General features: G+C 33.1%; 1 protein-coding gene and 1 long non-coding RNA gene across 3 annotated transcripts in view; both read right to left on the bottom strand.

Moving 5' to 3' along the window:
- The window catches only part of LOC105330472 (uncharacterized), a 320443-nt gene that overhangs the window by 79195 nt on the left and 224862 nt on the right, over positions 1-16386 (bottom strand). The window lies entirely within an intron of this gene.
- LOC105321952 (uncharacterized) lies at positions 12236-15490 on the bottom strand. Its single transcript, XR_010710178.1, has 5 exons — positions 15103-15490; positions 13941-14185; positions 13403-13583; positions 13090-13175; positions 12236-12396 (listed from the first exon to the last, which is right to left on the bottom strand). It is a non-coding gene; the product is annotated as an uncharacterized lncRNA (long non-coding RNA).

Genomic DNA, 16386 nt, shown 5'->3' on the forward strand with positions numbered 1-16386 from the left:
GAGAAGTTGCGATTGGCGGTAGAGGCTGACACGATAGAATTGAGGGATTTAGTGATTATTTTTAGAATGTTCACATGAGTTTTTAAACAAGATTTGTTTAGATTTTATCGGTTTCATGATCACAGTGCAAGGGATTTTTTTTTTCAAAATGTGGCGAAGACCCATTTTTGGCGACTGCTTAACATGTGTACATTTTTCTCCTCAATGTATGTCACCTTTCCACCCGTGTGTTTATTCGGTCAGTCTATGCTAAGTCAAATGAATCCGCTCCACGTGCGACCGAAAATCTCGTGTCGCGTCAGAGCACATAGCCTAGAATATTGCCCCTGGGCTGCAGATCAGCAATTGATAAATAATTGAGTAACATTTGGAAGGATGCTTTCAATGCAGCGGTCAATTGTTAAACAATAAGTGTTTAAATATTCGATGTCAATCAACCTCACATTAAAGGTGCGATATCGTAATCTGAGAATGTGGCTAAAAAATTAACCTGTTGAACACGCTAAACTTCTATAGTTATGAACAGAATAAAATATATATTATCAGAGACTTTAATAACTTAATAAGTTATTTATGTCTCTGGTTTTATAAGTTAACAGTTTTAAGTCAAATATTAAATAAAATTTGTTCTCAGGATTAGAAGTAATGATATACGACTACATTAAGCAATAAAGTCGGTCGATCGTCATTAAATCATCAGAGTACTGCAAGTGTCGACAGTTTCTTATTTCTTTGAAATAATTGTAGTAGTTCAATTGACTTGCAGACTATAATATAGCGACTTTTCTGCCTCCCAAAAATGTATGCATTTAATTGCGATAGATATTTGTTCTTGGGGATTTTACTTATTGTTATATGCACATTGATAAAAAAAATCATTGAAGTTGTGTAATATGAGGTTGTAATGCAGATTAAAACTCAGCTGAATATTTTATTTTTAATCTAGCTTGTCAAAATGGGAGATTGTTAACTTGTAGCTTGTTAACTCTGAAAAAGTCTAGAACAGAAGAAATAAAGTCTTTATAGCTTTCGCTACATCTTCTTATTTATGTGTACGCGTACATAAAGCTATTTTAGATTTTTTTTTACTGTATAAAAAAGTGTTGTTTTTCCAACCTTAAATTTAAATCTATAGAAATTCAATATCTACATGTAACATCTCAATAGCTTTGATAGCTTATTACCGCTTGGAAATCATTTAGTGATGCAAATTGACAAATGCCCATGAAAAGACATTATTGGACCCCAAGGGTTTCTTATCCTTTCCGACGATGATGAGAAGAACTCAAATGTGCATACAAATCATACATTTACATGTATATTTATATGTGATATGATAGAAATAATTGAAAAATGTAGGTCTTTTTTGTGCCGCACAAAACGGGCGAAAAAGATTTTTAAACCCCACGAAAAAAAAATTGAGGGGGGGGGGGTTAAATAAAAATCACCTTGTCCGTCCGTACGTCGTGTCCGGTCTATATCTTTCTGATGGAGAAACATTGGAGGTGTTCTTACTTCATACAAATAATACTCATTAACTGACGAAGCTTCATGACCTAAACCCAAGGTCATTTGGACAAAGTAAAGGTCACTGGCAGGAAAAGTGCAAAATTTTTTTCCGGTCCACTTTGGAATTTCTTACTTCACACAAAGATTGCTTATGACCTGAGGGTGTGTAATGATTTGTTCCTAAGTCATTTAAGGAGAAACATTGGGAGTTTCTATTTCATGTAAAGATTCCTGATGACCGATGATGTGTCATGAACTTGACCCAGGGTCAGTTGCGCAAGTTCAAAGTCATATTAAACATGTGTCATATCTTGTATTAATGGAAATGAGTAAAAGCTAGAGTTTGTCATAAAGATTACTTGTGACCTGTAAATATACCCTGCCTTGTCTGACTCACTTATTAAAGAAAACGAACCATCCATTATTCTCTAATAGAGAAATACGTGAGTAATGACTTCTTTCTTAGCGGGGATATCATGTGTGAGCTTGCTAACAGTACCTTTTAGATGGTCCAGTGGGAGCAATGCCCCCTTTCTCTCAACCAAAATTTCCCTTAAGTTAACGCTTAGAAAATTGATTTTTGGGTCATTTCCCCCACCGCCACATCCACACTTTTATTATAATTAAATTAATTATATACATGTACATAAATGATGTACTTTTTAAAGTTATCCTAAACTTGAAGTAAGTTAAACGAAGAACTTGCCTGGTATGAAAATAATACTTTGAAATTGAGTCTCGTTTTCGATTTCTTGAACTTACTATTATCATATTGATAATCCAGTATAATTAAAAACCATTTCCCTTCTCCTTACACTCGCCAGGTTCTGATAGACCTGTATCAATAACAGACTATACCCACTTGACCTCCACATTTGCATACAAATTAAATAAACACCTACTTAGCAAAGATATGCCTTTATCTGTTTAATGAGTAGTGCAATACTCAATCTAGAGGTTACATAGAAAACAGGTATGAATTAATTTTTTTTGTCTCCATTTGAAGAGTTCCAATCAATTTTCTGAAGCTCTAATTCGTAAGAAGAAATTGTCATGTAAAGATGACCTTTTATCAATACAGGGTCTGTCAGGCTCTGACAAGTGTCAGGAGAAGGAGGTATTTTAATGAGACTGATGGACAATCCTTTCGCGACACGAAGTTGCGACGGAAGACCTACTCGTTGCTTTGCAACGAGCTCGGCTCTAGTTATTCTTTTTTTTCTTCTAGACGTTTTTTAAAACTCAAATATCTTGCTTGTTTGTTGTCCTATAAAGTTCAAATTTGCAGAGCTTATTGGTAGTTACTATTTCTCAATATCTATGGAAAATCGTTGATATCGACACTTCCGGTACCGAGTTATTCCCCTTTTTCCCCAAAATATAGGCATTTTTGTGCACGCAAAGGCTCTGAAACCACTCACAGCCTGTGTTACAAAGTCACAAATCTTCAAAATAGAGAGTTTGAACGTTGTCCTCCGAGTTTTGTTTTTACAATTTTCCTCCTTTAAAGCTTCAAAAAATTAATTTGAATTTGTGTTTCAAAAAATGCTGATTTTTTGTTGTGTTTTTGTTATGTAGCTCTTTAGTTTAAAATTTTCTCTAAACACATATAGAACAAAATATGTGCAAAATGTCAAGGGCTTTCACTTGACACCATTGACAAAGGGCTGGCTCCTTAAATTAGGGGTCTAGAGCACTTAAAAGTCTTCGGTTTATAACTCAAAAATGGTTAATATTTCGCTATAGCTGTCGATAGAAAAGTTGTTCATTATTGTGTTATCAATGTCGTTACAAAACTATTTTGTACCGGTAATGCGTATTATGAGTGTAAAAAGCTTGTCTTGTTAACATGTACCTGTATTCATTTGGCAAGTAAGCGAATCGTCTTCGTGCGAATAACGTACATATATTAACAGCTGAAAGTGTTCCAGCATATACGGGATGCTTTGATTCATTTGAAAAAGTGTCTAAAAAGTATACGTGTACATGTTTTTCTTACAGCCTTTTTTTTTGGAGTAACCTCTGTTTAGGTCCTATAGTGGACAACCGTTAAGAAAAACAAAAACGAGAAAATATAAACGTTCTTTTTCTTATCTAGTGAGATACATAAACTAGATTTTAAAAAAAAAATAACTTCCATGAAATGGATTTGAGTCATTTTACTGCAAGCATTTCAAATCGACCTAAATTCTTAGTTGTGTGCGTCATTACATAACCCATCTCGCCCGCGGCCGAGAAATTCGATCGCCAAGGTCGCGGCTGGACTACCTAGCGGTCAGCGGTTATCTAATACACAAGAATCGCGTCTGTCATATGTGATTTTACTTAGCAGCAAACCCAAGAATCGTACACAATGACATTAAAGCTTACTCTTCTTAATTTGAATTAAACGATAGAATAAGAAATCGTTCTGTTTAATCATAAACTCGAACTGAAGCAGTATCAGACAGATAGATCAACTGTGGGATTAAAGGGGGAAAAAACTTATATTAATTAGAGTTTATTCATCATACTGCAAACATTGTAAATCTTCCTGGGTTCTGAGCTTTTTATGTGTGTTTTAACTTTACGTAAGTTATCCGATCCCTCATCCGCGGCCGAGGAAATCGGTCACGGCTGCACTACCTAGAGGTCAGCGGTTATCTAATAACAAGATATATATACAAGAACTGTTTCAATTTTATGTTCTTTTTGTTCACCTTCAATTTATTGAATGAAACATTAGAATGTGAATTGAGAAGCCCCTCTAAAAATTGATAAAAGCGATATTGTTCCAAATCAGAAACATCATCAGACATAAATCAATAGTGAATTTGTAATTCTAAAATGTTCTAAAAACTATACATGTACTAATAATGTTATAGATAAACAACGAAAAACCACAAAGATTAAACCTTCAAATGATCACCCCTACAACATAGCCAAGGAGATCCCGCGCGAGTGGACAAGTGATCCGCGGTAGCTCGTGTTCTTCTGCATGTACTTGATCACACGTGCATGTTTACTGATATTTTGTACGATTCCAACTATTTGTTTATTCGAGATTTTGACCGGTACATGTAAGATTGACTTGTGTTTCAATTTAAGATTTTTTTTATTTACCCACGAATATTTCCGCTAGATACTGCTGAGAGGTTTTATAGATATCGTAGAAAGTAGTTGACGTCTTCATAAGGTTGCACATAAAATGAGAGAGAAGGAGAGAGAGAGAGCGCGCTCAAAATTGGAAGCATTATTTAGCCGAATTAAGAAAATGAAACAGTCTCCAAGCGTTCAAGGCAGGATAAAAAAAATCAAATATCAAATTAACACATGCGGTAGAGGCAATTGCAACTTCTCTGGCCTTTCTGGCAAGTTTGGAAAAACACCTCGAATGTATTAACATCACCGGATGTTAGAATATTATACAAAATGGAGTCGCTTCCCATTAAAATAAGTATCGGCAAGAAGTTTTGTATGTCGTTTCTGTGTTATATTTTAGTGTATATTGATACCTTTAATGAAATATAGCTCACATCTCAACAGATCATAAAATGTGTTGTAATTATATCAAGTTTTAAAAAAAGGGGGGTCGTCATGGACGCCTAGGTAATACATTCGAAGTGTTTTTCCGAGCTTGCCAGAAAGGCCCGAGAAGTTGCGATTGGCGGTAGAGGCTGACACGATAGAATTGAGGGATTTAGTGATTATTTTTAGAATGTTCACATGAGTTTTTAAACAAGATTTGTTTAGATTTTATCGGTTTCATGATCACAGTGCAAGGGATTTTTTTTTCAAAATGTGGCGAAGACCCATTTTTGGCGACTGCTTAACATGTGTACATTTTTCTCCTCAATGTATGTCACCTTCCCACCCGTGTGTTTATTCGGTCAGTCTATGCTAAGTCAAATGAATCCGCTCCACGTGCGACCGAAAATCTCGTGTCGCGTCAGCGCACATAGCCTAGAATATTGCCCCTGGGCTGCAGATCAGCAATTGATAAATAATTGAGTAACATTTGGAAGGATGCTTTCAATGCAGCGGTCAATTGTTAAACAATAAGTGTTTAAATATTCGATGTCAATCAACCTCACATTAAAGGTGCGATATCGTAATCTGAGAATGTGGCTAAAAAATTAAAGAGGGTAAAGAATAAAATATATATTATCAGAGACTTAAATAACTTAATAAGTTATTTATGTCTCTGGTTTTATAAGTTAACAGTTTTAAGTCAAATATTAAATAAAATTTGTTCTCAATATTAGAAGTAATGATATACGACTACATTAAGCAATAAAGTCGGTCGATCGTCATTAAATCATCAGAGTACTGCAAGTGTCGACAGTTTCTTATTTCTTTGAAATAATTGTAGTAGTTCAATTGACTTGCAGACTATAATATAGCGACTTTTCTGCCTCCCAAAAATGTATGCATTTAATTGCGATAGATATTTGTTCTTGGGGATTTTACTTATTGTTATATGCACATTGATAAAAATTAATCATTGAAGTTGTGTAATATGAGGTTGTAATGCAGATTAAAACTCAGCTGAATATTTTATTTTTAATCTAGCTTGTCAAAATGGGAGATTGTTAACTTGTAGCTTGTTAACTCTGAAAAAGTCTAGAACAGAAGAAATAAAGTCTTTATAGCTTTCGCTACATCTTCTTATTTATGTGTACGCGTACATAAAGCTATTTTAGAATTTTTTTTTACTGTATAAAAAAGTGTTGTTTTTCCTAACCTTAAATTAAAATCTATAGAAATTCAATATCTACATGTAACATCTCAATAGCTTTGATAGCTTATTACCGCTTGGAAATCATTTAGTGATGCAAATTGACAAATGCCCATGAAAAGACATTATTGGACCCCAAGGGTTTCTTATCCTTTCCGACGATGATGAGAAGAACTCAAATGTGCATACAAATCATACATTTACATGTATATTTATATGTGATATGATAGAAATAATTGAAAAATATAGGTCTTTTTTGTGCCGCACAAAACGGGCGAAAAAGATTTTTAAACCCCACGAAAAAAAATTGAGGGGGGGGGGTTAAATAAAAATCACCTTGTCCGTCCGTACGTCGTGTCCGGTCTATATCTTTCTGATGGAGAAACATTGGAAGTGTTCTTACTTCATACAAATAATACTCATTAACTGACGAAGCTTCATGACCTAAACCCAAGGTCATTTGGACAAAGTAAAGGTCACTGGCAGGAAAAGTGCAAAATTTGTTTCCGGTCCACTTTGGAATTTCTTACTTCACACAAAGATTGCTTATGACCTGAGGGTGTGTAATGATTTGTTCCTAAGTCATTTAAGGAGAAACATTGGGAGTGTCTATTTCATGTAAAGATTCCTGATGACCGATGATGTGTCATGAACTTGACCCAGGGTCAGTTGCGCAAGTTCAAAGTCATATTAAACATGTGTCATATCTTGTATTAATGGAAATGAGTAAAAGCTAGAGTTTGTCATAAAGATTACTTGTGACCTGTAAATATACCCTGCCTTGTCTGACTCACTTATTAAAGAAAACGAACCATCCATTATTCTCTAATAGAGAAATACGTGAGTAATGACTTCTTTCTTAGCGGGGATATCATTTGTGAGCTTGCTAACAGTACCTTTTAGATGGTCCAGTGGGAGCAATGCCCCCTTTCTCTCAACCAAAATTTCCCTTAAGTTAACGCTTAGAAAATTGATTTTTGGGTCATTTCCCCCACCGCCACATCCACACTTTTATTATAATTAAATTAATTATATACATGTACATAAATGATGTACTTTTTAAAGTTATCCTAAACTTGAAGTAAGTTAAACGAAGAACTTGCCTGGTATGAAAATAATACTTTGAAATTGAGTCTCGTTTTCGATTTCTTGAACTTACTATTATCATATTGATAATCCAGTATAATTAAAAACCATTTCCCTTCTCCTTACACTCGCCAGGTTCTGATAGACCTGTATCAATAACATACTATACCCACTTGACCTCCACATTTGCATACAAAATAAATAAACACCTACTTAGCAAAGATATGCCTTTATCTGTTTAATGAGTAGTGCAATACTCAATCTAGAGGTTACATAGAAAACAGGTATGAATTAATTTTTTTTGTCTCCATTTGAAGAGTTCCAATCAATTTTCTAAAGCTCTAATTCGTAAGAAGAAATTGTCATGTAAAGATGACTTTTTATCAATACAGGGTCTGTCAGGCTCTGACAAGTGTCAGGAGAAGGAGGTATTTTAATGAGACTGATGGACAATCCTTTCGCGACACGAAGTTGCGACGGAAGACCTACTCGTTGCTTTGCAACGAGCTCGGCTCTAGTTTCTTTAAATAATTCCGATTTTCCTCTGTTTTTTCCCGAATTCATATGTATTTTCATTCCATTCTCTTAAACAGTTGAACAAAAGACAATAAGAAAAATCTGTTAGATTTTCTTTGTGACATCTAGTTTGATAATTTTTAAGCCAAAAATAATGGATTAACTATTTTAAAAATCAAAATTCTTACATTCAAAATTTCGAATTCCCTCTGCATTTCTCTATTTTATCCAACATGTTTTTTTTATTTGAATAATAAGAAATACTATTACAAAAAAAAATCATATCAATTATAATTTACCTGACACATTCTTGTAAAAAATATATAAATGTTAAAATATTATGTAATAGAATTTTATCACAAATCAAAAGAATATATTACTGATTATTATATACAAAATCAATACTGACATATAGCTTCTAATGAACAATTCACAAATTTTGTATGTTCTATGCATGTGAACAAAATTCATTTTTATAATGAATGATATACGCAGCACAGTTAAGGCTGTCAATAAACTCCGTTCAGACAAAAAGTACGGGAAATGTGCATTATGACATCACAGTATATTACAAACCTCGAAAGTACTTATTAATCTATTTATTAGTAAAATTAACTTATGCTAATCTTTTAATTAAAAACAATAAATGCTATTACTTACAATTTTGATGTCCGTTATATCGTACACACTGAAAAATAAGCGAGATGTCGTTCTCGCTGTACTACAAAATATGACGTCATATGCTTCAAAATGACGCATTAAGTTAAATCATTGAACAGTTTCATAGCGAAGAAAAATAAATGTCATACATTAACGGAAAAGTATAAATGAATATTTTGTTTTAAATTATTATAAGTAGAATGCTACCTATATATATATATATATAGTCTTATTTTCATTTTGTTAAAAGTATGCATCATATAAAGAAGCCACCTCGGTTTTGTATAAAATATCGTATATCTAAAATCTGAGTACCTAAATAAATCACTTAATTGCAAGGGCATACACTTACCTGATCCCGACAAACTTTTACATGTGAATTTGAAATATGCTATGTAACTTAAAAACTTCTACGATCCTTGTAAAATCTTACAAATTAATTATTTTTTAATGAAATTAACCCTGTGACCTTCAAAATTATTCAACGTATGCATTACAAATTACGGTTTCTACTAACAAATATTCTTATCTTAAAAAGTTCGCACCGTTTTTCAAAATCTACCATATAACATCAAGTTATTTCATAATTCAGTTGTGAATTTTGACATGATTATGCCCTTGCAATATTGAATTTTTTAAATGACCTCAAAACCACAAATACATCTGCTTGTACCATGCGACTGCCATATCACGTTACCACTATGAACATAAAATATTGTACTGTTATATATATATTTTAGAAATATATTGCATTTGAGTGACTCTTATTGATTTTAAAAAGGACATGCCAGTTTAACTAAAGTATACGTGTTTTCATCACAAAAATTTGCCCATATTTTTATTGACCGCCTTAACTGTACTGCGTATAACATATGTGAATATAAGAATACGTCCAATAAAAAAAACCCCATTGAATTTCATTATGTTTTGCAGTTCAAAAATTGATATCATGATCAGACAGAATATCTAATTCAGCTTTCATTCAAAGACATGAAAAATTTTGTGACAGAATCAATAATTTTTTTACACTTAGTTACTCTAACTGAGCTGTTGCCACACTGTTCAGTAAATAGAGCATGAATACCATCAGCACTTCTTGAGTGTGCTAGTCTGAGACATTCAAAATCTAAACCACTGCCTGCAACTTTCTTAGCCATTCCAGCACTAAGTACATTTTTATCTACCAGACATTGCAAAGACGGGATATTTCTGTTCACAACTTTTTGGTAACAATAAGCACTCAATGCATACTGAAAGGTACATGTAGTACATGAATGTTAATCATCACAAAATTGAACAGTGTCAAATAACCTTTTTAACATCAAAACGTCTTCTACAGCATCATGTGCATTGTAGGTACATTGAAGCAACACATCTGATAAATGTTGTTGCCTATATGAGCACAAGTTAGGATGGACAAGTTTGAATAAATATTTGGTATCCAAAAACCCTTGCACGCAATGTGCCATCCGATCTAACAAAGAGCAAGAATCTAAAGCATGAAATAGAACATGGACATCAAAACTTTTGATATTATGGCCAACTAAAATAACACAGGCTTGCTTTTCAATAAAGCTTAAAAAGGATTCAAGTGTACTTGATATTGAAATAGCATTCACTTTCCTCTCATTGTGACAGAGGGCTCCATTATTAAGCTTTAGGCCTGTAACTTCTGATGCAGAAGGGGTAATTTGCTCCTTTGGCATGACATAGGTGAAAAATGACTCATCCCCACAGACGGCAGCCACCTGCAGAATGTGTGATGTTCTTGCTAAAATGAATTAAAAGCATCAACATAAGCATTTATGTCACATGAGTCAACTTATAAAAACAATCCTTTGAATTAAATCAACCAGATTAATATTTTGGATAATTAAAAATTCATATGCATCAATACCAAGTCCTGTCGTTTCCAGGTCAAAAAAGACAAGACTATGGTCTTTGATTGATGACAAACTCTGAAGTTGTGGTACAGATGATGGTCGTGGTATTTCTTTAACCGCACTGTTTGGATCACCAATTCCAACTCCAGACATATAAGTCGGACCCTCTCTTATTTCTTTACATTATGTGGTCTGGCATCTACAAAGGCAACAATATCACTAACTGACTAAGTCAAACTAATTTAAACATTTTCACATTAATGACCAATAAGCAGTGAACAATTCATTAAGCTTGCATGCATCAGATATGCACACATTTTTTTTTTATTGTCAACATTACTGTATATATATCAAATAAGTACCTTACATTATAACTGACTTATTTTTAGATCAGCTAGTTGTTTGTAACAACTGTCTGGTATAATTAATGAATTAATCCTCATCTTGAATTGGTATGGAGAGTTATAGTACCGGTACTTCCATACACACATATGCAATATCATAATCAATGCATAAAACCTTAGAAAAAAAAAGAGAAAGATTTTATTTCAGAGACTCACTTATCGGCTTTCAGTTCTATTCTTCTCCTCTTTGCTTTTTTTGTTCGTGCAATAGCTTGTCTTTTCCGTGACTGTGAGTCTCGAAGATAGCAAAACTTTTCTGTGTGCTTTCCTGGGGAAAGACCCACTCTTCTGTTCACCTGTTTAAAATATGATATAGTATTACGAACAAACTCATTATATATATATATATATATATATATATATATATATATATATATATATATATATATATATATATATATATATATATAGTAATGATTTCTTTCTCAATTTGCAATATACAAAATTTGCATAAATGGGTTATGAAGTTCCTAACTGTAAACATTACGGAATGTATTTCGCATTATAGAGTTCTTAATAATGGTTAAGTATAGTATTGAACATAGTTAAGATTAGGCAATTGCAAAAATAATCTGAAATACTGTGTCAGTCCAGGTGTCCTTAAAACTTAACTGAGCTTTACAGCATATATATCTAGCTTAATTACCTCTACTACATAGGTTTGTCCTGTGTTTTTCTCTGCAACGCTTGCGGCAACTCTGTAATTGAGACTTGCAGAACTGCTAAAATGATGGTTCTTTGGGGCTTTCATGGAGACAGTTTTATTGAATGACTCGTTGGCCTGTGTGCTTCCTAAATTTGAAAGTTTAATACTGTACTTAAGAAATGTAGAGCAAACTGTTTGCAGAGATTCTTGGAGATGACTGTCCCGCATGGGTTTCCCATAAGGCAAGGCAGTGTATTTTTGTTTTGGATTGTTTACATGGGAACACCAAGAGTCACTGCATGAGGTATGATCACCAAACGGATGCTTGCCAAGTGCATCCAAGCCCTTTTGTATGCCATCTGGATTTCCTCTGTTTTGAGCCAACATGTAATTAAAGCATTTCACCAAGTACCGGATTACTTTGGTACTCAAAGATTTGTGTTTTGGTTGCAAACCATACAGATTTGAAGAAAATGTTTTCCTAATATGATTCCTGTCACTTATTTTCGTAATGTTGTTATGAATGGTTCTTAGATGGGAAAATGTAGTTGTGTCCTCATCTGCCACAACTTTGGTAATGTTGACCCCTTTGTCCAAAATCTTGGTAACCATATCGACAACCATATTTCTTTCCATTGCTTTAGAGCTGCCTATAATTACGATAATAATAGATATTAATAGCTTACGTATAAAAAAAATATATACATGCATTATTATGCATTGATATATCTCTCTCTCTCTCTCTCTCTCGCTCTCTCTCTCTCTCACTCTCTCTCTCCTCTCTCTCTCCTCTCTCTCTCTCTCATTATTATATTCATAGCAGAAAGAAGACCCTACCTTCCCAGTATTTTCGGCAGTCATGATCTTTCGGGACTCTACCAGCTTTTGTAGCATTTTCACAAATCCTGCAAGATTTTGAGCGTACCTCATAATCAATGATTTTCCCTGTATGCGATCCAATCATCGAGCAATGGCCTGAAAATAAAAAAAAACCCAACAAACTTACCTTTTATTTCGTAAAGTCATGCAGATGAAATTCAAGAATTATAATAAAATTGGATAACTAATTAAATATTATCATTATTTGTAAACTATCTAATTAGATACTACCGGTACATGTAAATTTGAAAGAGCTAATTAACTCATATGGTTTACTTGAATTAATTATCTGTTATCCCTTCATCATGCCTATGGTACATGTACTACCAATGATATTCATCCATTAAATTGTAGTTTGTATATAATGTAAATATGTATTTTCTCTACTATTTAATTTCAGTTATGAGAATAAAGTTCATTAATATCACTGTCATGAAATACTCAGGAAATACTTGTACTGGCATGAAGACCACTGAGGATTATATATTTGCAGCATGTGACTTAATTTTCATGAATTTCTGAATTATGGAATATACCGACTTCATTCAATGTACAAACAAGCAATTCTGTGAAATTACATATCCCATCAAACCTTTATAATCTTTATGATCTATGAGACTTAGCCCCAGGAAATAAGAATTTCACAGTACATGTAATATGTCGCACAAACATATAGTATTATTATATGTTTCTCTTCTTATAATACAATAATCATAACTTACCTTTAACCCTTAATAATGATTTTAATTAAATAAACCAAGTAAAACTTCATTCTTAAAAAAATCATACCAGAGAGACTGTCAAAAGATCGCCCACTGCCCCGCTTTTGCCAACCATCATCGACACTGACTGTCAATTCATCTGTACCCTCACTCCTGAAAATTCCCCAAACAAGTCATAATTTAAGTAAAATAAAATGGGATTTATTTTTAAACACTATGAATTTCAGCTCTGATAGAACCTTCATGAAATAATTGCATGTGCATGTATATGTATTATTATGCAGTTTTTCAACAAAGACAATGAAGCATTATACAAAAATAAAACCAATTTTTTTCAAGGATATATATTGTACCAGTATTTTATCTGCATGTATACATACTCTAAAGTTGCCTGAATTTCCTCATGAAGGCTGCTTCTTTTAGTGTCCTCTGCAACTTTCTCCATGACTGTTCCCAGTTCATTTTGCCTGTTTTGCAATGTTCGGGTACTAACTGTAGGTATATTCAGAGATGATAAAAGAGCATTCACCTGAGAAGGCCCTATGCCTGAATGCATCATTCCTGAAAAATAAGATTCATGTGTATTTCATGACTTAAGAAAATATTAATGACAAGAAGTTGTTTAAAAATATTACTGTATATTATATTTTGTGGTGGCTCAATTTTCGTGGTTTTTGTGGGTATCCCTCTCCACGAATTTACGTCCTCCACGAAAACAAGTTTTGTACGAGTTATTTTTCTTACTTAAACTGAAAACCATGCAACAAAGCCACGAAATTACATCCCCACGAATAAGCAAAAAGCCAACATTCCACGAAAATTGACCTCCACGAATTTAAATGATTCCACAGTATATTGTACCCACAACCTTTTATAATATCATTTCATGTATTCAATCAGTCAATCCAGAAATTGTACCTGTGGCAAGCTTAGTATTTGCATCCCAAATTTTTCCATGACGTTTTCCAGTTGGTATTGTATTTAAGTGCTGACATATGGTGTTTTTGCATTGGACTTTTAAAAAAGAACCTAATCCACATGTCAGTACTCCTATGGAATGCGAAAGATGGAGTGGAATGCCACATTTTTCACATCCGGAGAGGCCATCTGCTAACACACCTAACTCAACAACCCTTCTTCCCTCTCTCCATGATGAGTCATACCTTAAAAAAAATTGTTTTTTAAATAAAGTTGAATGATTCTTTATAAACAAATCAAAGTTTGGTAATACTGAACAAACACAGGCAATGACAATTTAGCTGCAGGTCTGTAGCTCCTGGTATAAAAAAATTTCAGATGGGCGACCTAAGAGGTACAGTCCGGAGTGCCACCCATTGAAAAAATTGTGTATTTATTGTGCACAATAATGTGCACTAGTTTTGGACTTATTAACCTTACTTATACGCAAATTCTGTGAAAACAAATAGTACCCTTAAATTTTTCATGCAGATCTTTTATTTCTTAACATGCCTCAGATTTTCTCCGCAACATGCTAGCGACCTCAGAAAATCAAGTATGTTAAATCAAGAGTCACCATTTTTACATGTAAACAAACTGCATCACTTTAATTTACAGGATTGGTGATGGTGTTTAAAAGATTATCAGAGGCTTCAAAGTAAAGAGAAAATATCAGTACTGTAGTAAATTGCATAAAGAAGTCAATAGTACTAATTATTTTCACAGAATTTGCGTATAAATAAGGTTCATCAGTCACGTTGTTGTGCGCAATAAATACACATTTTTTTCCGGTGGGAAGTTCCCAGGTCATCCATCTGAATATTCTCAGACCAGGAGCTACATATACTTGCAGCTATAAATGACAATTATGCAAATTAACTAAAATCAAATGTGGTATTTTTTTTTTTTACTGTTTTACATTTTTATATAAATGAAGAACATGACTTATATGTAAAGATGCTACATGCATAATGCTTTTCTCTTTATCATGCATTACAACTGTTAATGCAAACTTCAAAAATGTGTATTTACTGTAAACGTGGTAAAATTTACTACATTAAATTATATATATAATATATGATAGCATGAGTTATTCTCCTAAATTTATCATCTGAAGCAATACCTAGAATTTTCCAAATCATTGAAAGAGACGGAAACGTCGCTGCCTGCCGGTTCTGGCACATACATCAGGCCATCGTGATTATGTATACCGGTATTCTGAGCATCGTCGGTCTGTTGAATATCAGGAGAATTCTCCCAATAATTGTGATCATCTGTGGTCTTACGGTCGGTCCAGCGACTAGCGAGAAGCCGAGAATTTGTTTTATATTGATTTGACTTCTTTGAGAAGCCTTGCTTCTTCCAGCGTGGCATGATTGTAAATTACCGTGAATCAGGTCGAAAACATTTTGACAGACGATTGTTTACATGTTACCGCGCGCTGATATACGGCATATGTCGTAAAGAGTTTAAAATCCTTTGTTTGATAAATAATAAGACAACAAAGATTAAATTAAAGAAGAGTTTAAATTAAATAACTTATATACATAAATCTAAAATATAGTTTTTCGTCTTTCGGATCTTAATAAATTTACGTCATCATTAACTACGGCGACCCGTTTGTGTTAAAATATCGTGAGTAAACAACAGCCTTAAGTATCTCTTTAATTTTGTGTTTTATATTTTTGTATATCTTACTGTGTTTCAAATCTCTGCTCTATTGTTCTTATATGTTATCAAACATGTATGTTTGCATTCGTTTAAACATATTAAAGACTACAACAAAAGTCCCTAACATATATACTTAAAATTGGTCTATGGAATAATTAAAATCTTCATGCAATTGATTTTAACTCATTAAGTGCTTTGTTGTTTAACTTATAAAGAAGTATTTTTTCATACATTTATTAAAACTTAAATCAGTGCTTTTTTATTGGAATGAACTATAGTGACCCCTGCTAGCAAAACAATTTGCAATGTATGTGAACAAACAATTTGCAATGTATGTGAACAAACAATTTACAATGTATGTGAACAAACAATTTGTAATGTATGTGAACAAACAATTTGCAATGTATGTGAGCAAACAATTTGCAATGTATGTGAACAAAGAGTTTGCAATGTATGTGAACAAACAATTTGCAATGTATGTGAACAAACAATTTGCAATGTATGTGAACAAACAATTTGCAATGTATGTGAACAAACAATTTACAATGTATGTGAACAAACAATTTGCAATGTATGTGAACAAACAATTTTGAGAAGTCCTAGTTAGATTACTTTTTTCAAAATATACTTTAATGAGTCTATAATATGAATATATATGAAAAGTCTGCATAAAATAAGGAGATTAAGATATCGTGTAAAATTAGTTGTTCTTTTTTTAAAACTTATTAATACATTT

This window comes from Magallana gigas, chromosome 10 (genome assembly GCF_963853765.1).
Source record: "Magallana gigas chromosome 10, xbMagGiga1.1, whole genome shotgun sequence".
Lineage (NCBI taxonomy): Eukaryota > Metazoa > Mollusca > Bivalvia > Ostreida > Ostreidae > Magallana > Magallana gigas.